This window comes from Thunnus albacares, chromosome 14, assembly GCF_914725855.1.
Source record: "Thunnus albacares chromosome 14, fThuAlb1.1, whole genome shotgun sequence".
Taxonomy (NCBI): domain Eukaryota; kingdom Metazoa; phylum Chordata; class Actinopteri; order Scombriformes; family Scombridae; genus Thunnus; species Thunnus albacares.
Genome location: NC_058119.1, coordinates 25,124,434 through 25,147,526, shown reverse-complemented (window position 1 = coordinate 25,147,526; position 23,093 = coordinate 25,124,434).

Here is a 23,093-nt window from a genome sequence, read left to right as displayed (position 1 = left end):
ACCCGGTGCAGACAGCTGCATAGATTACAATGGGAGCTAATCTGTTGCGTGTGATGTGTGCTGTTACCTGGCGTCAACTCAACAAAGGGAAAGCTTTTCTTCAGGACAATTCTGGATGGTTCAGAGCATCAAGACATGAACACACATCACCACAAATCTGTACTCAAAGACAGATGGAGTATATTTTTTCATCAGTTACTATAATAACGATAGAAATAAAAAAGAAAGAAAGAAAGACTTTTATATGATTATATAGGATCAATGTTATTTCAGCAATAATACTAATGTATCTCCCCTCGCGCATGGTCACATTGTTTAGTAATTAATGTTACACAGTGTTTGCACTGAAATGTGTTTGAAGGATAAAACATGAGACGCCACTTTTGCTAAAAAAGACAGTTGGAAAAGAGGCTGATGAGCTGCTAACCCGACATTCATAAAAAAGCAGAATATCGAGTTATAACCGACCAGTCTGATGTGTATATAATGTATATGTATAATGTATCAGTCCAGTGACATCAGATGATTTAGAGTGAACGGCTGTGCGTAACGGCACTGAGCTCTGACGCAGCACTTCTCAGACGCTGCAGATTTATCAACATATCAGTCCTGGTGGCTTCAGATGATGCAGGGATTTGATGAACTGACGGAGAAGCTTTTCATACAGTATAAAGCAGCAGATAAAACAGCAGATACTGTAAAAATCACCCACATTCATTTATAGATCTCTGCAGACTGATTTACTGACTTTCCTGCTTTAACTACATTAAATGTTATTTTCTGTCCTGATTTTGGTTGGAGAGTGTTTAATTGAAATAAATTATTTGTATTTTAAGCATTAATCCATTGTTGCAGCATGTCTGCAGCAAGTATTTACTTGTAGTTTGATCCTGTTGGTAAAATCACCAAAGCAGCAGCGGATTGACGTCGCACCACAAATATACGTGGTTCTGTTTTTAAGGCAACGTCTATAATTCAACCAAAATACAACATCTGTCTTTGTGTTGCTTCATTTGAATGAACCTCCCACCTGTCTGCACCTCTCCTCCCACCTGTGCCCCGTGTGCTCTGCGCCGGTCTCCAAAATACCACACAGACACACAAAGCGAGTTTCAAGGTCAGGATAATACCGAACAGTCAGAGCACTGCTTGCGCTGGTTGTTGCGCCTCCACGGAAATACGGCCCTTAAGTTCTTGATTTTCCAGTTAATACTATTCATTTCAAATCCACACACTCACTCACACATATACACACACACACTATATTTACTGTGTTGCATGTCCCCATCTATGTTACATCTCTTGTGCCTTTAAAAAACACCACTCACACCTCCAGTGAACTCTCCAGTTGTATGTGTGTGTTTATATTTATATGTGTGTATGCATATTGGGTGGATGTATTCATGCATATCTGTGTGTGTGTGAGTGCGTCCGTGACAGAGAGAGTCAGAACAAGACAGCTGCAGATGTTGCAGGACTGCTGAATCCACAATTCAAACACACACACACACACACACACACACACACACACACACACACACACACTGTACAAGAGGAAAGATTAGTCATTTGAAGGGATAAAGCAGATGTATGGGCGTGTGCTACTGGTGTGTATGTTTACATGTGTTTGTGAGATTACTGTGAGCTTCTTTCCAAAGTTGAAACTGTCAAAATAAATGATGAGGAAATACTCATTGCTACATATAGAACATTAGGAGGAGAGAAGAGGAGCAAACAAAAGAGATGAGGGTCTTTTCCATTTTATTTACTCTCTCTTTTTAGACTTCCTGGTTTCTAGTCCGTGGCCTCAGGGCTCAGTGCTCTCTCTCTCTTTCCCTTTCTTTATCTCTCTCTCTCTCACACACACACACACACATACATGCTGACACTGGTGCTCTCTTCTATATACAGCCATTGTCGTGGTATGAATTATTAACTAATTGTCCTGATTATATGAGTGGTATGTGATGCAGCATGTGTCGGGCTTATTCTCCAGCTAATGTTACTGCATCAAAGTGGTCTTGAAATTCAATAATGAGCTCACGGTCCCTTTGTAGCTTCCCATTCTGGTAATATCAATCTTCCAACTATTAAAACAGCTGCTTTCATGTACACAAAAACACACTTTTATGTTCGAAAAAGAGGGGAAGCACTCCACAGAGGGAGAAAATACAACAGAAAATTGTTGTGATGTTGTTTGAGTCTGTTCTTTCATTTCATAATGTGAAATTTCACAAAATGTTTAAGTTCATTTGTTTCTATAGTATTTGGCTTTTTCTATATTCAGTGGAGTTATTTTTTGCAGTGGTTACCAATCGTATTGTGTACTGTAGTGGAAATAATTTCACTTTTACCACAGCATGATTTTTAGACATTGCATGTACACCCCTGCTGGGTTTTTGTCTTTGCTATTCTAAAGGATTTGACAGTTATCTTACCGCTGAATGAAGCTGAGCATCCATATAACAAGGATTTTATTGGATTCTCTCATTGTCTGCTTCTGAAGCAGCGTGTACTGCAGCCCAACATAAACACTGACCACAGATATTTTCAGATGTCTGACTGAATGAAGTAAAATCAGTAACGGATTTCAGCCTCCTGTCGTCCTCAGCTCTTGCGTTCTCCAGCCATGACCCAGAAATCAGTCGAGGTCCACCTTTAGGAAGGATGTTGCAATCACTTAAACTTGTCTCAGAGGAGCGAGGAACCACAGGTTTATCCTATGTGGTGGTTATGTAATCTATAGGCAACACCCCTACCAATCAGAACCTGTTCAGTGATTGGTCAGCTGATCTGATTGAACAGTAAAAGGAACAAGTACAAGTGATGCTGTAATATCAAAATTACCACATGATTACATGACACTTTTGCAACTTTGTTTTTTTCAGTAGCCAAAAAGATTTTATTTTCTTCTTATTTTCTGATCCTAGTATAAATTCAGGAGACAAAATGTCTATCTGAATATTTGTGTTCTTTACAATCAGCTACTTCCTGTATCTATCTATAGCCTGATACAAAAATCATTTGGTAAATTTGATCCCTCCATCCGTCTTTTTCTTGCAACTCTCTCTCGTATCCCCCACTGGGAGGAGCTAAGACATGATGAAGAGATGTAAGTGAGGGTGTCCTCTGCCTCTCCATCCTCGTTGCGCATGATCGGCTGCTAGTTCAGTGTATCTAAGCTTCTACTTTTCAAAAGCCTCATCTGCTGCATCTTCAAGAGGCAGAGTGAACTTTAAGTGCACATACTCCCCAGTGTTGGACCACATGATAGGTCAGAACTTATGCCACTGCTGATGAGCTCTGGCGAGACTCAAGACATTTCTGGCTGTGTTTGGCTTATGTTTCTTTAGCTGTCCTCTTAACGCCTGGTCTGTAATAATCCTCTCTGGCCTCCAGTTTATCTGAGAAGGCAATTTGATGTTTTGGATTGTAAGAGAATATTATTAGCCTGAAGCTAGGAACAAGCCATAGGATTACTGAAACCTACTTCGAGACTTAACACATCACACATAACTTCAACACAATTTCCACCAATAACCAAATCAACCACTTTACAGTCAGAAAGCACGTAATGAACAAGTGAGTAAACACAGACGGACAGAACCACCGAATTTCAGGCAGACTATGATTAGAGTCCTGTGAGTGAAAACAGAAATGGATATCTATCAAAAAACTGTTTACTATACAAGTCCATGCTTCAATTTGCACAGAAATGGATTTGAAAGAAAAGGTGGATGGAGGGATGTGGAGAAATTGACATGAAAACTCTGCGGAGAGAGAGCTGGAGGTGAATTAACTTTCTAAGATCAAGGTCATGTTGAGCTGAACTGTGACTCTGCCCTCAAATATAAATACTCAGTTGTCAGACAGTTTTTCATGAATTCATTCGAGTTCTAAAAACCAAAATAATGTTAATGAGAATGACAGGCAATGACCACAAGCCATTAACAACTGGATGATTTTATCTCCCGACTGTCCTCCCTGTAGGTGATATGAGAAATCAAACGTCCACTGAGACACTAACTGAGGTTTGGGGTGATGGCGACTTATAATTGTTGTTCTGTTAAAGGGGGCATATCATGCACATTTCCAGGTCTGTATTTATATTATAGGGCTCTACTGAATTATTTTTACATGATTTACAGTTCAAAAAACTCCATATTTATCTTATACTGGCCCTTTATGCTGCCCCTCAGTTCAGCCTCTGTCTGAAACAGCCCGTTTTAGCTCCTGTCTCTTTAAGGCCCGCCTCCTGATGAGCCCACTCTGTCCTGATTGGCCAGCTCGCCGTTCCAAAGGCTACGTAAACAAACAGTAGGATTTCACTTCTTTTTCTCATAATGGAAACTTCTCAAATATATCCGCACATGTACATGAAATCTGATCCGAAATGTGCGAGTGAACAACGCGAACAATCCATACAACAACCTTAGAGACAAAGACTAAAGAATGGACAGCTGTTCACAGGCATGTGCGGACGGTCTGATGTCATCACGAGCAAGAAGTAGAAGTATCTTTGCAAACAAAGTGTACACAGCAGGCTGAGGCCCTGGATTTTGACTTTGCAGGGAGCATTTTCTACATACATTCACCTCAAGCAGAGACATCAAACAGAGACATCAAACATCATAACAGTATAAAAAATAACAGAAAATCACAAAAAAGCATGATATATGCCCTTTAAAGTTTCCTTTATAGATTCATCCATCTGCAATGTTTCTAACAAAAATTGCTTTAGTGCAACTTCTTGCTCCCGTCGTGCTGCTGTTTTCTGTGGGTGATGCTTTGTTTATTGTGCACACTCACATTTCCATTTGTCTCATATAATCTCTCGATCTGGGGGCAGCTCATCCTGCTTCATCTTGAATTGTCTTCACTAACATTTTAAGCAGAGCTAATTTGGCAGAAGTTAAGGAGATACAGGTTTCCTATCCTTGAATACAGTTTTCTTTACAGCCTACTTTCTTATCCCGATTGATTATTCCTATCAATTGATTATTAGTTTGCATAAAAAAACACAGCTCCTGGTTTCTGCTTTCTTCCTCTCTACCCTTGTTTTTTTTTTTTTTCACATTTCCCTCTCCTCAGTCTGCCAGACTTTTCATGCATAACAATGAGAGACCACGTTTCTGTTCCCACCACTAACCCCTTTCTAAAATTTATTCAGACTTTTTTTTTTTTTTTTTTCCTTTTTTCTCTCTTTCTTATTCACCAAATCCCCACACTGTATGGGTATTAAAATATGCGTCTGGAGAGAGAGGGGGAGAGAGAGGAAAGAGCAGGGGAGCGAAGGAGAGTGAGTGAAAGAAAGAAAGAAAGAAAGGGAATGCGACAAGAATGTGTGCATGCTTATGAGACAGTGAGGATGTTTAGAGAGTGAAAGAAAGAGAGTCGGTGTGTTGCGGAGAGAGAGAGAGAGAGAGAGAGAGGATGTTGGAGTCAAGGAGGCAGGAGGGAGGAGAGGTAGAGAGCAGAGTCGAACCGAGCTCAGTCCTCCCTCGCTAGCTTGTTAATCTCCTTGGACTTGACATTTGAAAACCTCCACCCCTCTCTCCTCCTCCTCCTCCTCACCCCCCCCCCCCCCCCCCCCCCCCCCCCCTTACTCCCAGCGCACTGATGTGTGTAAATCCAGCGCTACCACTGAATAGACTAAACTTCTCCTTGGCTCTAAATCCCTTCTGAAACCTGGTAGGACAACTATTTCTCAGCGGTAAAATTCACCTTGAACAAATGACTCTTCACATAGAGACTATTATACTGTAATAGGGCAAATTATGGGCAATGACATGCAGGTAATTTTTGGACATGGGCAGTGTTGCCTTCCAGCCCAGTGTCCCTGTAGGAATTACATCCGCAAATGCAGATTCTGCAGGAACTAGTATGTCATTCATGTAGTGAGGCGGAAAGCGAGGGTGTGGAGCTCGGGCTGGTGGATGGAAATGTATCGCACTCAATTTTTATACCAAAGATTAAGAGTTCACATCTGCCACAGACCAATTAACTGTATGTCTACAATAATAGACTGTTTCTTCTTTTTTTGATTGGTTGTTTTTCAGTCAACAGTGACTTGAAGCATAAAATAGAACATGTTTACTTTACTAACATTTAATCACAGTTTTTCTTAACCAAAGTGTTTTTGCATGCAAGACTCAGTATGCAAAACCTGGTCTCCGGTGTCTTGATACTGATATCGATCAGTTAGAATGGAGATGGGTTAGAGCCATGAACACTGTGCACAAACAGAGGAATTCAATGTCACTACTTGAATTATGGTCCCATCCTAGATGACACGCTTTTGAGCCAACTTTCACTCGATTGTCGGTGACAGTTTTCTGAAATGCTGGTTATGAATTGTGGAATTAAAAGCTGTCAAGTGCTGGCGTTGTTCTGCACAACTTTGCATGTTTTATCATTGGTCCCAATTCAATTCAATTAATTATCTGCTGTTAGTGAGTCTGCACTGCTAAATTACCAATTCAGATCATCTTCTATCTTGAAGAAAAGTTTGATACTACTTAAGGTAAAAGCCAATGAATGAGAGTTGATTTGGGTTTGGGAAAAAAAAGTTTATTTCTCTTGAAAATCTCTGATACAAGGATTGCAGGAGAGGGTTGATGTGTGATATCCAAAAGCGTGCAACCGTTTTCTAAACCATACGCAGCTGTATTTAAATGACACATCTTCAGTGTCATCTAAAGGCCAATCCACATGGTCCAAAAGCATTTTTGGAGGCACTTCTAAGGTTCCTCATTCGTCCGACAGATAAAATTCCATTTTATCAGATATCCTAATTCCAGGACTGCTTCTTTTTTTTCTTTTTTTTTTCCTGGCACACTAACTGAAGTGTAATCTCTACAGACAGCTGTTAAAATTACACAAATCTCCTGTTGTTAATATGTTGTGAACTTATAAATGGTATCTGTAATCACTGATCAAGGCTCCCAGTGTGGCTATGGGCTTGCCAGTTTCACTGTTGGCAGATTCCCCCAGGCCAACGGCGGAATAAAATAAATGAATCAATAAATAGAAACTACAATGCTGATTTCTTCCAGTGAAGCCTACATGAAAAACTGTCTTTGTTCTGTAAACTTTGAGAACCTCAAGAGCTGCTGCTGATCGCTGACAGCTGCTTCTGAGGACAGTGACGGCTGGACGGAGTCAGCGTGGATTGAACGCTTCATGTCACTCACGTTTCGCTTTTAATGTGAATTCCCAGTAAGACTGGCTTTTGAGGGCCTGAAAAAGAAAACTGACACAATATCTTTTTTTTTTTTCAAGATTTGATCATAAAAACTACTGTTGGTTTGGCCCGGTCTCAAGATAATAAAACATTTTCCACACGTCTATATGGAGAATAATATTGGTTTTCCGTGCCAATACAAATATAATATTGGTATACAAAATTGTGTGTGAACTTTGTGCAGAACTCCGCAGATATATAATATACTTGCCAAATATACTATGAGTCATCTGAGCGGGAAAAAGGATGATGGGTTTGTGTGTGAATAGAATTTAAAGAATCACTGATCAGAATTCTGCTGCAGATTCAATCACCTCAAAGCTGTGATGTGTTATAAGAAGTGGCAGTCGGAGTAAATTGATTCCATAGGGGTGAATCTGTAGCAGGTGCGTGTGTGTGTGTGTGTGTGTGTGTGTGTGTGTGTGTGTGTGTGTGTGTGTGTGTGTGTGTGTTTGTGTGTGTATTTCATTATATGGTCTTCAACTTCCAATGACCTGGTTACACAAGAAGCATAACAATGACCATGAATATAGGCACTGATTAAATGTACAGTACACACTGATTGCAATCACATGACCACATGTGTGTGACACACACACACACACACACACACACGCACACACACACCAGGTGAAGAACTCTTGATTTAACTCTGTTTTTGATAATGAGGTTAAAAATGACAGTAACAACGATCACGTTACTGATATTAGAGCTTTTTAGTTTCACATAATAAAGCTCAATTTTTTTATCTGATCAAAAAAATTTATCAGCAATTTTGATAATGAAATAATCATTTAAGCAATTATTTAAGACAGAATGACAAAGAGTCACTGGTTCCAGCTTCCTAAATGTGAATATGTTCTGGTTTTATTATTTCTCTATGATAATAAATTCATTATCTTTGGACTGTTGGACTTGGGATTGAGACATTTTTCACAATTATCTGACATTTCACAGACCGCACAAATAATCAGATGAAAATAATTATAAGTAAGCAGTCCTCCCACTTCAGATGAAGCACTGTGGCTGAGAAATTCAACACTGAAAAATATCCAAAATGAAAGAATCCTGATTTGTCACTGAGTCTCTGTGGTTCAGACTGTGTATGGTTTATATCTAAGGCAGCTGGATACAAGCTGTCAATCACTCAGATAACTGGCTTGACCACACAAAGGACCACCCAGAGGCCTGAGAGAGAGAGAGAGAGAGAGAGAGAAAGAGAGACAGAGAGAGAAGCCAGTTGTTTTCTGTCCAGCTGAAGTCACTGGCCCTCACCCTGAACCATCCATCACTAGAAGATAGAGATAAAGCCAAACATATACAGAGAGAGTGAGTCAAGGGCTACTACTAAATGCTTGGAGAGAGGGAGACAACAGAGTGTATGAGACAGACACAGAGCCAAACAGTGAGAGAAGTTGCTCAATGAGTAGACAAAAGCAGACAGACAGACATTTTATTTACACTATCCTTCATTTTTTGAATGTGTATTTCTTCCCCGACGACCGCTGTTTGTAACTGAGCGTCGGGAATGTTTGTTTCATGATTAGGAAGAGGAATATAAAGATCTCTTCCAACGTCAGGCTGTAAAAACTTCCCTCATTTGTGTACTGTGTTCCAGCTGCTGTCTGCGTAAACAAAACTGTCCACAACATCTGTAACGATATCATTGTTGTGTTCATCTTAAAAGATACCAACATACCGGACTGTGTTTAATGCTTACAGGTGAACAGTTCACTTCAGTTCAACAAGCAGAGAGAAAGTTAACAGGAAGCAGAGGTACATTGATGCTGTGCTTGTGAACCAGACGACTGTGGTTTCAGTAACACATGGAAAACCGCTTCCTGAAGACCAGCATGAAGCTCATTAGACGAAATCCGACCTCAGGTAAACGTGAGACATACGTATCGTGTTTTCACTCCTCTCTCTCACACCTCATGAGGCTCGAAAACAATATCAACTTTTTTTTAATTTGATTTTCCGACTGACAAGCGTGCGATCCTGGCATTTTACCTTTAGCAGTGGCTGTCTGACATTTTCTCACAGTCACCGGCCCACGACGAGAGGCATGAATGCAAATGACTTCTGCACTGTGTTGGAATATTCTGTGTCTTACATAAAATATCAACATAAAGATGAATTTTAGTGGATAAAAGGGCTGATTCATTCCTTTCTCTTTCATAGTTAAGAAAGCATTCCTGAGGGTTCGTACAGAGGAGTGCTCTAATGATTTTGCATTGGCCTGTGATCCGGGGCCTCATTTATAAATGTTACGTACGCACAAAAGAAGGCGTTCGCCACTTTCTGAGCAAACTTTGAGATTTATTAAAAAAACAAACTTGACGGGAGAATGTGCGGTCCTCCACGGACGCATGCAAAGAAAAACATGATAATAAATAAAAACAGAGATATCTGTTGTTGCAGAAGAACCTCTCAACCCTCACAGGCGTCTGAGCCAAACGCCGCTGCCGTGCGCCAGCGTGCGGATGCGATGTGTTGCTCGTAAAAACACAAACACGTATGGATAAACATAACACTATTCATTAAGTAGATCTTTCAGTGTACAGCTTGTCAGAATTAGAATCAAGTTTATTGCCAAGTACATACAAGGAAAGCACATACTAGTAAATTTGCTTTGGTGGTTTTGTTGTGTGCAGCAGTGTTAGATTATACACAAAAAAATGCACAAAACATAAGTAATATAAAATAATATAAAAGAATAATGAATTTACAAAAGAAGAAAAATGTAAAATATATTCTGTGTGAGAGGAGCAGCGAGCAGGTTTAAATTGTAAATATTAAATAGAAGGGAATGGTAATGTGCAAGATATTGATTAGGAGTAGGCCAGACAGTATGTAGTGTGCAGTTATTAATAGTAAAACAGTAAAATAATGCAAGTTGCAAAGATCACAGATGTGTCACATAAAACAAGTCATATTTCTTTGAACTCCTTGGAAACCTGCATCTGTGAGGAAACAGCAGCTGGAGGGTTGCGGTGGAGACGCTGGGGCAGCTGGAATACGCAGCGACTAAAAATAATGGAAAATGTCTCATTTGTTTTTGTAAATAAATGTTTAAACACAACTTGAATGCATTTAGTTTACTCTCTTTTCAAACAAGGGAATACAAATTACATACATGAATCATCCAGTGCATCTTGCATATCTGTGTCCTCCTCCACCTACATCACTACTCTGGAAGAATTCCCCGATAATTCCTGCAAATCGCTCATAAGGGGGCTGAGCTCTGGTGTCCCCTTTCTCCCACCCATGGCACAAACATTTTACTTTTATGTCGGACCACTTCTTTTTTTTTTATTTTGGAGAGGATCCGACCGTCTGAGCCAGCGACATCCACTGCGTCCGCCACATGCTGCCACGCTAAAGCCTTTCTGACATTTGTAATTCCCACACTGTGTCCACAAAACAATATATGTTTTGTCGCCTCAACCTCCCCGACAAGAACTTCGATTTCACACATGAATGAATATTAATTAGAGGTGTTTCACTGACTATTTATAGGCAACTATAGGTGTTACAATGCTCTCTCACGTGTGCCAAATTTCAGGTTGATTGTGATTTATAAAGGGAAACCAGCGTAGGACGTGCGCACCGTGTTATAAATCAGAATATTCTTGTATGTGAGCACGTTCTGTGTTTTGTCCGTACTCCACCTTTTGACATGAATCCTGCACAGTTTTATAAACGAGGCCCCCGAGCAGTGGCTTGTCACAAAAATAACGTTTCTATTTATATATTATTATAACGTGCTATAACGCACACACATGTATTATTATCTGTGTGCGTCAGAGAGAGAGAGAGAGAGAGAGAGAGAGAGAGGAAGTGTGTGTGCTTATGAGGATCTACATGGCAGCTTCATAACTCAACCAATTCCTCAGTGAGCGGTTGTTTTATGCTATTGTGTTACAAACATGACAAATCGCTAACTCACTGCTCGCTAATTGTCCCTCGAGCCTGGAATACAAGTGCTTGTTGTGTTCTAATTGTCACCCAAAGGGAATGCACAAATCCACTGAAGTGAAGTAGAAACAACCACGCGCATGGTTGAAACGCCGTTATTAAAAGCAAATCTATAATTGATTTTTGATCACATAAAAACAGATATCAACATGGTAATCCACAAGGGATTTAATAGATTATTTAAAGCTGTAAACATAACGCCATCGGTTTGGATGTACTGACCTTCAAAATTTCACTGAGGTTGAGGTCAACTGAAGAGTCTAATCTAATTCACATTCTCATTTGAGTCGTCTAAAGTGGCGATTAAGTGTTGCCCAACATGAGCTGCCTTACTGGATCTAGGAACAGTTGACTTAAAAACCCTCATCAGACATCAGCCTGTTTCATAGTTGTAAAGGGGACATAACAGGATTTTTTTGTGATTTTCTGTCATTTATATACTGTTATAATGTTGGATGTCTATTATAATGCTGAAAGTCAAAAGTCTGGGCTTCAGCCTGCTCTGAACACTTCGTTTGCAGATGAAAAGTTACCTCTACTTCTACCTCGTGATGACGTCAGATTGTTTGTGCACGCCCACATGCCCCTTAGCCTTTGTTACTAAGGTTCTTCAATGTGTTGTTTACATTGTTGGTGGAAGTCTGTCGAGGGGCAGCAGAGTGGGCTCACTGGGAGGGGGTCCTAAAAGAGACGGGAGCTAAAAACAGCCTGTTTCAGTCAGAGGCTGAACTGAGGGGCTGCATAAAGAGCCAGTATAAGATAAATAAGGAGTTTTTAACTGTAAATCATGCAAAGATATTCCACTAGACCCCCAGAATAACAATGCAGACCTGGAAATGTGCATGATATGCCCCCTTTAATTCAGATAATCTAGTACATATATGTAACGTGCCCTTATAATATTCCATAGCATTTCCAATCCCCTACGACCAAAAGATAACATGAGTTCTAAACCATAAAAGAACCAAAGGTAACCGTTCTTTTAGATGTGACATTTCCTGCCTTTTCTTTGTCTCTTTTTCTTACTTGTACTCTCCCTTTCTTCAAAGACAGACATACTGTTATATTCACATATAAAATTTTAATCTTCCAATCTTTTCCCCAGATGGAGCTGTGATTGGTTATGTGTCACAGGGATAACCTTCCTCCGCTGCATTATGCATCTATTAAAATTACAACACACATCACATACAAGCACACAATCGCACACACGCAGACACGTATTCAAATGCAAAATGCTGTGTTATATATTCTGATCTTTTAAACTAAATAATTATTATTTATTTAGTTTTTATTTCATCTCTTCCTGTCTGCTTCTCCTTTCTTATATTTCTGTCACTGTTTGTCTTTTTTCTTTTTCTCCTGCTGTCTCTCTCCTCCCCTCTTCCTCTCTTTCTTCCCCAAGTGTAAATGTTGATTTTGACCCTGAGATGTCTTGCTGTTTGTTGTCCTTAATAAGCGTTTGTATGTGTATGCACGTGCGCGCGTGTGTGTCAGTACAATTTGGCGGCGTCTTGCTGTTAGTTGCTCTAGATGTGAACGTCAGAGCATCCATCTGATACATCACCTCATTAATTATTTGTTGCCATGGCATCCCACACAGACGCCCTTCTTAAAAAAAAGGCGCAATTCTCTAATTAAAGGATAAACAAAACCACGGGGTTGGATCCAGAGGAGTTCTGTTTGTGCACATGCAGAGTTTGCCAAAAAAAAGTATTCAATAGTCATAATGTTGCCTTTCCAGAGCTGTAGTATCTCTGCAATACAAATACAAGCTGTTTGCTGAAGCTACATTTGAATAGAAGTGGATTTGTTTGATTTCAGTTGTCTTCCTCCTTTTGTTCACAGCGTGTAATTCACTGCTGTAGATGAGCTACTACTGTATGTTGAGAACACCCAGTCCTCTCACTCCTGCATCACACTTCTTGTAAATAGTTGGGATACCCATGCCGAGCGACGCTGGGAGCAACCATGATTGGAGCTCATGACGCAGCGCACGCATGGAAATAAATAGAAAACATGGCACAAAAAACAGCTTAGTTGAGGGATGTATATCTGCAACAGGCAGCAGTTATCAGTTAGTTAGCTTGGTATGCTAATGAGGTTGAAGTACTGTAGTTCTATATCAGGCTTGTGGAAAAAGACAGTTGTTTCCTAAACTATTTTGTCCAAAGAGACCACTGTCTAGTTCATGTCTTAACACATTTAAATACCAAGTTACATTATTATTATTATTATTATTATTAACTGTTTTCAAACCAGTGTAGCTGCATTTTCACACTGAATGTAATGTAATTCTGCATTACTGTAGAATTTTAAAACTTATTTTGACATTAAATCCTTAATTAATAACCATTGTGAGAGCACAGGTTGCTTTCTTCTGCTTCTCAACAGAGTGAATCAGCGTGATACATTTTTGCATCTATTGCTTCATTTATTGTTATTTAAGAGAATTCTGCTGCCTGTTTTTATAAAGTCCAACATGCACGAGCATTAAATGACAAGATGTTAAGTTGCGGTATTTGTACAAGCATTTTGCCAGATGTGAAAGTGCAGAATATATAACGTATATTTTTCTGAAGTTTTATAGAAAAATCATGGCAGCAACAAAATCAATCAAAAATATAGGGAGAGAGTGCTGGTCTAATTATAAGGGGAAAATATGTTTCTATAGATTGATCCTAAATAACTTAAAAATGGCTCTTTCACAGTGTTTCATACTTTATTTAACTGATTTCATTTTCTTTGTGCACAGGAGATGATGATTGCGACAATACGTTTACTACAATGATCTTAGAAGGTGGAACAAGACACACATTTCAGCGCAGGTTTCACCTTGTGCTGCTGCAGCCTTTATGCTAATCAGATGGCATTCAGTTCTGAGTTGTGCTTGTTGAAAGTGACGCAGAAATGTTACTATGTTTGATCAAGTGACGTTGCCATCATGACTTTAACATAAAAGTTATTCGGCTTCATATTCAGACGTGACTTTCCTTATCTTTCTCTTTATGCAGTAGCATTTAGATTTTCTGCTTGCCAATAAATAATACAGTCCTGCAGGCTGGCAAAACATGGGTGTGAAAAGTGAACAATTACCATTTAAGTACGTTTGAGCAAGGCAACTCTCCAGTGCAGTTGCTTAGTGAGCAGCAGGAGAACACTGGGCTTAGAAATCACAACTTTACCCCTCACCTAGAAAATAAACAGTCTTGTAGAGAAGATAGGATACAATTGTACTATAAAGTACATCTTGATGAAGCAACTATATAAAGAGAGAAGCAACAAACTGTTGCAGCTCAGGCATTAATAGAGAGGAAGGATTGGAGTGTCTGTGTTTATTCATTCATTCTCTTTATCACTCTCTCACACATACACATATGCAAGCCTGGTCCACTCAGTCATCAGTGAAGGATAAGATAATGACAGGAGATAGACGGAGAGAGGAGTCCCGCTGAGAAAGGAGATGCAGGAAAAACAGAGTGTGTGTGTGTGTGTGTGTGTGTGAGAGAGTGTGTGTGTGAGAGAGAGTGGGTGTGTGTGAGAGAGGGAGAGTGTGTGTGTGTGTCCTATTTGGCCTGTGCTCCACAGGGGGTTACAGCAAAAGAAAACAGAAGTGGTTTTCACACATTAGCCAGCAGCATACAACACACACACACACACACACACACACACACCCGCGCACGCACACACACACACACACACACACACACACACACACACACACGCACGTGCACACACACACACACAGAAAATGCAGGAGGCTTTCACACGATAACCAGCCTCATGTAAAAACCTGAACAAATCCTGATTTAAAGGGATATTCTGTTAAAAAACAAGTGCGGAGAAAAGAGCACTGCAAGACAAATAATCTTTGCTAGTTTTGTTTTTGTTGTCTGTTTGTTTTTACCAGACTCCAATAAGTTGGAATATATATATATATATATATATATATGTGTGTGTGTGTGTGTAGTTCTTCTTCTACTTTATCTTTGCAACAAAAACACATCAATTTGAGAGTAATAATTATCATTAAATCCCTCAAAAACATTTGCTTTGGTGCTTATGTGTGTGTTTACAAGTGGAAAATTGATTAAATCTCTAATTACCTTTTCTGTTTTCAAAAGGGATCTGAAATCTCAACATAAACAAATAGTGTACCCCCCACTGAAAACAAAAATACACCTTTCACCCTAAGATTGATTTACTGAGAGCTTGATACAAGACCTGCGGGTGTGTGACAGCTGAAAGACAGATCTGCTGGCTCACTGGTGTTGGCAGGTGCTGTAAGGTTTGAATTTAGCTGATTGTTATTTATTGATGAAGGCAAAATATCTTCCTTGGAGGGGAAGTCTTAGCCTGAACCTCTCCAGGCTATCTGTGATGGTGGGTTTCTGCAGACGACACCACCCCCATTGAGCTCGTCTCTGGCGGGGATGAGTCCGCCTGCAGGTGAGAGATTGGCCATCTGGTGTCCTGGTGTGGCCAAAACAACTTGGAGCTCAAAGCTCTAAGGACAGCAAAGATGGTTGTGGACTTCAGAGAGAACCCTGTGTGAGTCCCCAGACGACACTGTGGAGTCCTTCAGCTTCCTGAGCATCATCATCATCATCCAGGACCTTAAGTGGGAGCTGAACATCAGTGGCCTAACCAAGAAGCCTCAGAAGAGGATGCACCTCCTGCGGCAGCTGAAGAAATTCAACCTTCCAAAGCCAATAATTGTGCACTCCTACACCGCCATCCTCACCTCCTCCATCACCATCTGGTACGCTGCTGAAACTGCCAAGGACAAGAGCAGACGGCAACATATGATTCACTCTGCTGAGAAGGTGATTGGCTGCAACCCGCCGTCCTTCCAGGACACTGAGGTGAGCAGGAAAGATCATGGCCGACCCCTCCCACCAGGAACATCAACTTTTTGAACATTCTCCTCCAGCAAGAGGCTGCAGTCGATCTTCACCAAAAACCTCCAGCTACTCGACTGCAGCCGACCTCATCAACAAGGCCCCGGACCCCCACTGACACAGACTCTATCCCACTCACAGACACTACATCTTATATTAATGTGAAATCTATAATCGTATATTGCACATCTGAGAACTATTATTAGACTTGCACATTACACACACTGTTTATACTGTGAACATTTTCACATTCATAGTCAGTATCTTACAATATATATATCTATATATATCTTACAATATAGTACAACTCAACAGCTCTCTTCACATTGAATATATTTCTACTTATTCTTTATTGTAAAAATGTATTTATATATTTATACAACTGATCTTTTATGGTATTTTTCTCACTTTGCACAGATACTTGTTTTTTCTCTTACCTTGTATTTTTTCATTGTGATGTACCACAACGCCAATACAAATCCCTTGTATGTGCAAAAATACTTGGCAATAAATCTGTTTCTGATTCATAAATACTGACTTGTACTTACAGCATCAGCTGAATGTCTAAAAAGCAAATTTGCTTACCGTCAGCTGGAGTAGAGTGCATTCTTAGTAAGCATAGCATCGGTTTGGCTGCTGCACTTGGACCACCGCTGGAGAGTTGTTTTTCCATTAAACTATTGCACAACTTTTAAATACATTTCTGGAACTTTATCAAAATAAAATATTCCAATTGGTTCATGTTTTCACCGACTATCCTACATAATTAAACATATAATTATTGCTTCCCACCTAAGACGGCATTTGTGTTTATTTTCAATCAATGTGTTTGTCACTTTAGATCCACCCTGTGGTGTTGTTATCAGCTGCTAAAGAAGTAGGGGTTTGGAGGGCAGGGGGGAGTGGGGGGGGATCACAGTTTCCCTTAAATGTGAACAGACATGTTGTGCATCAAGTCACTGCAGACCTTTCTCTGTATTAAACCAAGAACATGATCTTTCCCTAACCTTAACTGAGTGTAAGATTAGATTTTTGGTTTGTCCATTCTGGGCTACTGTAGAAACATGGGGGTGCAACAAGGTGGGCACGCTCCTGTATGTAGATATAAAGGGTTGATTCTAAAGTAACAAAAACACAGCAATTCTTATTTTTATGGGATTATACACTATTATACACTATACACTTCTGCCAAGTCCGTTCCACTAGATGCCACTAAATTCTACACATTGGACCTTTAAGTACATTTTCTCATTATATTGAGAGAAAACATAATTCAGCCAGCATTATGTGTCTAGCAAAACATATTTGCTGCTGCAATTTAGACGGGGTTGATCAGGTCAGCCTTTATTGTATCTTCTCTTTTCGATAAATAAATCTTTTTTTTTTTGCTATATTATTAGGATTCTTTCAGGTGTTTCCATGTAGGTGTTTTTATGCACAAATGTGCAAAAAAAAAAAACGACAAAAAAGAAAATAATCAGCAAATACCACATCGAAATGTTCTCAGACCTGGGAAAAGCAAATCGCCAAATCTATTCAAACACATCCAGCGTGTGTTTAGATATTGTCCAATTTTTCTTTCAGGTGAGTAAAACACGTTAAATGAATAAACAAAATGATCAAAAGCAAAACATTTGCAACCAAGGACACGAGGAGCATCAGCAGGAATTAGCGATCAATTTAGAAAATATTTACATTTTCGTGTAATATTTTTGGATCTCCATTGACTTGCACTAGAGAGATGTTGATCTCCTGCAGGAAGCCAATATCCTTTAAATACGTTAACATTTGTTAAAGTAATGGAACAACTGAAGAGCGTAAACAGAACAGCTTGCATGCGATATAAAGAGAGAAATACTTCAGTTCCCTGTTGACTGTGACTGCGAAATGCAAATAGGCCACAGCTGCCAATTTCTCAAGTACAACAACAACAGCATGAAAACATTTCGGATGTGTTGAAGAAGAGTGTAGTTTTAGTACGGAGGGGGGAAAAAGTCATCATGTTAAGGGATTGTTCACAGAGACTTCTTAAAACGCCCCCAACTCATCCTTTAACTGCGGTGTGAAGCAGCGAGCCCTTGTCAATAGCTTCTAATTGGAATAAATTGAGGTAGAAAGTGGTAAAGGGCATCCTGCATCTGTGTATGTGAGAGGAGGAGAAAAAAGTCAAAGACAGTTAGACAGAGAGAAGGATAGAATGAGACAAGGGGGTGAAAGAGAGATGAGGAAGAAGAGAAGGAGTGTCGCTATGCACAGAATGATTCCTATACTGTGAAATCCGATAGTCAATATTTTGTCAGAAGCCTAATGTCCCATGTCTGGTGAACATGTGAGAATGTCATTTTATATGATGTTGACTTGCTCTCGCTGTGTGTGTGTGTTTTTCTGTGCGTGCGGTGCATTTATGTGCATGCATCTTCTCTTCCTCCTTAGATGTCAACTTTATGTTGGAAGAACGCCAACGCTGGTCATGAAAAGTTTTCACATTCCAGGCAAGAAATTGCAATTCTACATGCATTAAATAGCAGCAATTTGAAAAACAAGGCCTCTAAACTTCTATATGTGGTAAATGCTGAAAGAGCAGATCTGTGTGTGTGTGTGTGTGTGTGTGTGTGTGTGTGTGTGAGGACATATGTAAATCATAGGGCTGTATTCCGCTGTTTGAATCAGAAAGCATTGGCCTAGTTACTAGTTACCGTCACTGTCAAACCAGCCATGATGTGCTATTAGAGATAAAAGAGAAGAAAGAAAAACATATAGGTCAGAGATTGAAATGGAAAGGGTGGAGCAAAAGAAAAGGGAAGAGGAAAAAAGCAAGTCCTGCACACGTAACGTTAGACAAGTAGTGTAAAGTATCTGAAAGCCAGCCTGACTTGAGGGGACTGAAAGGCTCTTCTGTTTCAAGATATTCATAAAAGTCATATTTTTATTTTATTTTTATTCATCAAACATGTTCCAAATATGTACTTTTATGTATAAGATACAATTCAAGCAGGAAATATTTAATTCATTTCAGGTCTTATTTGAAACTAAGATTCACTCAACCTGACAATCATCTGATCTTCATCTTCCCAAACATCCCACAACCAGAAGTTCATTTCCAATCATATACACACGTCCAAATTTATGGAACTACTATTGTCATTGGGTTAAAATTTCTTTAAAGCATATTTTAAAAACACTTTAATCTTGGTTTTATGTATGTATATTATTTTAGGTAGGTATTTTAGGTAATCAGTGAACCTACTCGACTTATTCCTCTCCCTGCACATTGATTTCTTTCTTGTCGTTTGTATTTGTTTGATTTTAACCAGTGAAAATGAATAAACTGGAAATCAATGGTGTCTTGACAGCCAGGATCAGTGAACTTTAGAGAGAAACTTGTTAGACTTCTATACTAGTGAAGTAAACAATGGGATCTTATCAATAAAAACCCAGTTCTTTTTCATTTGAATACATGTTTAACTTATGCTAACTATATGCTACCTAACATGCCTCATTGTCGCCTTAAAATTATGTCAAAGCAGCCATAATAATCAGGGCCTCCTGTCCTAAAAGCATATTACGACTAAGATGATTGTATATATATATATATATATATATATATATTTTACGAACCTTCTTCAGTTTGAAAGGTGTTTCCCAAAAGCATCGTACCTAAAGATGCTCTTAGAAATGATGGTAGATTAACAAGTGACATCAAAACACTCGCAGGAGGCTGAGGAACCAAAACCTCCATATTTTATTTAAGTTTTCATTGTTTTTGTACATTTTTAAGTCTATGATGTTCTTTCTTAGAAAGTAAAACTAAACCAGCGCACATAAATATGAATTCAACAATTGATCTGCCAATTTGTGTCATCACTGTGCTCCTTTCACTTTCAGTTTTCAGCACCGCAGACGGCCGATGTTAAGGCGCTCTTAACGGCGTGCGTGTGCGCTCGCTCGATCGTTATTGGGAAACAGGGACCAGATTAGTTTGTTCAAAATACAATCCAGCCCTGACAGAAAAAAACAGTTTAAAAGAAGGAACATGTCAGACTGAACGGCCATTTCATCCTCACCACATAATTCAGTCTGAAAATCAGGCTGCACTTTGTCTTCTGTCGGTTTCAAAACATCCTTGAGTGAGAACTACAGTGTCTGTGTTTATACAGTCTTTAGTCTGTCCACTCTGAACCACTTAAATAACTATTCTTCTAGATCTTATGTTCTGTGTCCTCCAAACTGTGCATGTATGACTCATTTTCTGAATTCTAGCTCTATATTCCACTATAGAATCATCTATATGCTTCTTATTGTACTGCACCTTTAAATTGTTTTAATTTGCATTATTAAAAAAATAAAAAATCTCACTGTCTTTTGCTCACATGGCTTCAAAGTCTCAACCCCCCCTCCCCTCCTCCTGGGGTTTACTGCATCTCCACTGCCCCAAAACAAGTCTCCTGTCCTCTCTTAACTTCTACCTCCCTCTCTTTCCATTGGTAGGCATGTTTTAATAAAGGAGTGTAAAAGTCTATTTTCTCTCTCCCCCCCCCCCCCCCCCCCCCCCCTCTCTCCTTGGCTCCATCCCTCGCATTCTTGTCCAAATGTATCCATTGAAAGCCTGCTCGCCCCTTCCACTGCTGCAGACACTGCTGTATACAGAGTTAGGGCTCTGATTAAATGAGTCTAGAGTGTAGGAGGCGAGCTAATGTTTAGCGTTGTCTGGCTGATTAAAGCATAGCAAACAAGTGATTGCTATGCAGCTCTGCTCCTCACTGCTAACTCATACACAAGGCTGCTCTCTGTTCTCTCTCTCTCTCTCTCTCTCTCTCTCCATGTCTCTCCATCTCTAGATCTCGCTTTAATTTTCTATCTTTTACCCCTTTTTCTCTCTGGGTTGCTCTATTTTGCTTTCCTTCCCACTATCCTGAGAAGGGAGCTTCATTTCCATTCTTACATTCTTGCATGTATTTTTTTTTTTTTTTTCATAGGTCCAGCCTCAGTATGAGTGTGAATAGGAATAAAAGGTTTATACTATGAATAGATGGATCTCTTTTCTCCTCTCTAACTTTCTGGCTTTATGTCTCTATTTTCTAGCATTCTCTCTATCTGTCTCCCTGTGTTTCTCTGTCGATCTCCAAATGAAACTCCATCCCTCTCCCTCAATAGACCCATGCTCGGTTACCGCACCGACAGCCCAAATTCAATTATTGCACACTGTGTGATAATCCCAGCCCACTGATTGGTCACTGCTGCCCTCCATTAAGCGGACACAGCAGGGAGGACGCGAGGAAGGCAGCGAGAGAGGAGAGAGAGAGGGCTAATACGTAGAAATGGTAAGGGTGGAAAAATGTGAAATGTGTCGTACGAGGGAGGAAGGAGAGAAGGGAAGAAAGGAGGACAGACATAGAAAACTAAGACATATAGGTTAAAAGAAAATAAAACATGTGTCCTGCTCTTTTTTATCCCCCGTAAAGCCCCTGGTATCCTCCAGGCTCAAGCTAAAACAAACAACCTTGCCCTTAAAAGCCACGTCCATAATTCCTGTGTAATCACTCACCACACATAACCAAAACATGAGAATGAAGACAAGATATATATATGTATATATATGTGTGTGTGTGTTTTTTTTGTTTAAAATGAATTAGCCGGATTCCACATAAAAGGCTGAAAGCTTTAAATGATATATGACGCTGAACATGAGTTGAAAATGTAAGATGAAAGCCGTAAGAGGTTTGTTTCTATCCGCCGTGTTTACAAAAAATCAAAAGAGAACAGATCCGGAAGAGATTTTTTTTTTTTTCTTTTTAAGGTATGATGAGTTATGATAATTTCATAAAAGCTTATTTTCTGTATGATAGAACATCTCAGGAATGTAGCGGAAATTTATATGATCTGTAAACTCCCAGGAATTGGTTCACTTTTTTACATGAGAAAACACTGAGCTATCAGGTTTCCATCAACAACACCAACTGTGAAAATGACACCTGTTTGGGTATCTGGGGAATAGACAGTTTTCTCACCCTGCATCCTGTGGGTTTTATATAGAGCACATGTAGGCGAGTGAGTGGTGAGCGAGGTGGAAGGGCACGGTGGCAATAAAACACAAAGATGTTGTCGAGATCTTTAGAGAAACAGATTCTTGTCTGTTTCTTTGTAGAATCTTTTGGCATTGGATGGTTAAATGAAACATTTCTATTCATTATATAAAAGTTTATAATATGTATATATATATATATAATTAAATTTTTAAAGCTTTCAAAGCTCCTCTATACCCTTTGTAACCAATGACCTTGTGTGTCATTGTTAGTTTTCTCAATATGATGAAATAATCATTTTTTGAGTGAAACTCAAGTTGCAGTTTTTTTCACACGCTCCTCTGCATCATTTTGCCTAACAATGTGGCTTTTATGAAACAAAACTAAAACATCTATTTCTTATAATGTAATTCCTATGAAGAATAAAAAAGAAAGGAAAAAAAAAAGGTAAGTTAGAGACACTTACTTCACTCTCAGGACATGAAGAGGAAAGACACCGTTTCCAGCCAGCGAGTTAACTGACAGTTACAGATACAAATCCACAGCTTAGTGACAATATTGAACATGTAGCCGATCTATCAATGGAATTCCAATCGACGCCAAACATTTTTCCGGTTCGATAGGTTACAAAGATCAACGGATTAACGTCAACGCTGATGCCTTTGAGTCACACGAGGATGATCGCCAGTTTGATTTAAAAGTGCAAACACAGAACATTTTAACCGTTAACAGTCATGAAACGTGAACTTTTCAAATTTGGAAGCTGTTCTAAACCAAATATATTTGTGTTTTAATACATTCATAGAATATATAGTTGAAAAATCAAACCGTTTACGCTCTTTTGTACAATCACTACATAAGACACACACCAACTATAATAAAACACCCAAATACACTCCTACTAAAAGATAATTATGCAAAACATGTTACAAACTAATACACATACAC